Here is a 2,496-nt window from a genome sequence, read left to right on the forward strand (position 1 = left end):
CACAGAGCCTGCCTGGGATTCTACCTCTTCCCTTCTCTCTGCCTCTCCCCCACTCAAGCTTGCCCTCTCTCTCTCTCTCAAAGTGAATACATAAACTTTAAAAAAATTTATATATAGGGTTCAGAACTATCCATGGTTTCAGGCATCCACTGGGGGTCTGGGAGCATATCTATCACACATAAGGGGGAACTTCTGTATTCTCTTTGGCTTCTATGACTGCACTCAATCAGTTCTCCTCCCTTTCAGGCTGCTCCTTCTCCACTCCTTAGTGAGTTCCTCTACCTCCACTACCCTTCAAAAAGTCTGTGTTTCCCAAAAAACAAATAATCCGGTGACAAAATGGGCAAAAGACATGAATAGACGTTTCTCCAAAGAAGACATCCAGATGGCTAAGAGCCATGTGAAAAGATGCTCAACATCACTCATCATCAGGGAAACACAAATCAAAACCACACTGAGATACCACTTCACAACAGTCAGAGTGGCTAAAATTAACTCAGGAAATAACAGATGTTGGCGAGGATGTGGAAAAGGGGGAACCCTCTTGCATTGTTGGTGGGGATGCAAATTGGTGCAGCCACTCTGGAAAAGAGCATGGAAGTTCCTCAACAAATTAAAAATAGGGCACCTGGATGGCTCAGTCAGGTAAGTGGCAGACTTCAGCTCAGGTCATGATCTCACAGTTTGTGAGTTTAAGTCCCGCATCAGGCTCTGTGCTGACTGCTCAGAGCCTGGAGCCTGCTTCAGATTCTCCGTTTCCCTCTCTCTCTGCCCCTCTCCTGCTCACAGTCTCTCTCTGTCTCCCCAAAAATGAATAAAAACGTTAAAAAAACTAAAAAAAATTAAAAATAGAATTACCCTATGACCCAGCACTACTAGAAATTTATCCAGAGGATACAGGAGTGCTGACCCAAAGGGGCACATACACTCCAATGTTTATAGCAGCACTATCAACAATAGCCATAATATGGAAGGAACCCAAATATCCGTCAACAGATGAATGGATAAAGAAGATGCGGTATATATACACAACAGAATACTACTTAGCGATGAAAAAGAATGAAATCTTGCCATTTGCAACAACATGGATGGAACTGGAGGGTTATTATGCTAAGTGAAATAAGTCAGTCAGAGAAAGACAGATATCATGATTTCACTTATATGTGGAATTTGAGAAACTTAACAGATGGCCATAGGAAAAGGGACGGAAACATAAAATACAAACAGACTGGGAGGCAAACCATAAGAGACTCTTAAATACAGAGAACAAACTGAGGGTTGATGGCGTTGGGGAATATGGGTGATGGGCATTGAGGAGGGCACTTGTTGGGATGAGCACTGGATGATGTATGTAAGTGATGAAGCATGGGAATCTACTCCTGAAGCCAAGACTACACTGCATGTTAGCTAACTGGACAATAAATTTTTTAAAAATAATAATCTGCTTCAGAATTAATTAATAAACTATAATGCTTAATCTTCATTAAAGAAAAAAAAAATTCTGTGTTTGTCAGCATTCTTTTTCTCCTCGCTCCAAGCTCTTCCCATGGTGATCTCATGTGCTCCATTGCGGCCATCATCAATTGCATTCTGGTGGTTCTCAAATCTGTAGCTTCCACCAAGACCTCTTCTGGACAATTTATTCAAAGCACCAAGAATTCTATTTGGACATCCTACTGGGCCATCACCTCAATGTGCCCCAACTAGACTATCAATCCCCTCCATCTTTTTCATCATGGTACACTTTCCTCCCCTACACACACACAAACACACACACACACATTCTTCCTTCTCTAAAGATCTTTATCTCAGTGAACTATGTCACTATATCTCCAGGACTAAACTCTCTCTCCTCTATCCAACCCCTAAATCCCACCAGGATTTCCCTTCTTGAGAGTTTGTTTGGAGGTTCTAGCAGGGGAGCACAGCTACTCGTATACCTTTGACTGAAGAACGGTCCTCCTCTATCAGGGAAGGTCGTCCTTTGGGATGCACATGGAGTGGTGAGGGAAGAAGGGGACACCCGCCTAGCCAGCCAGATCAGCCGAATCAACCCTGGCGATCAATGGGGTGACTGATGTTGTAGCCAGATCACCCTCACATGCCAGGATTTCCCTTCTTAATACTTCTTTCCTTCTGCCCTTCTACCAGTTGGCTTTGGGGCACTATAACCTCATGTAAACTACAGAAACAACTTTCTTTCTAATCCCCCTACCTTTAATGCACTCTCATCTCTTCAACCAAAGTGATTTTCTAAGACAGAGACAATGACGTCACCCCCCTGATTAAAACCTTTTAAGGCCTTAGACAAAATCCCAAATTCCTTCATCTAGCAAAAGGATTCTTCACACTCTGTGCTCTGCTGTATTCAGCTTCACCCGCCACCTGTCCTCCTATACACTATTATGTTACATTGCTTTATTCTATCATGTTACTTACAGTTTCCCAAGGAGTCCTACACTCTCTTTCAGTCTTTGGCTTTCATGCCTGTGTTTC

Source organism: Panthera onca, chromosome B3 (genome assembly GCF_046562875.1).
Source record: "Panthera onca isolate mPanOnc1 chromosome B3, mPanOnc1 haplotype 2, whole genome shotgun sequence".
Lineage (NCBI taxonomy): Eukaryota > Metazoa > Chordata > Mammalia > Carnivora > Felidae > Panthera > Panthera onca.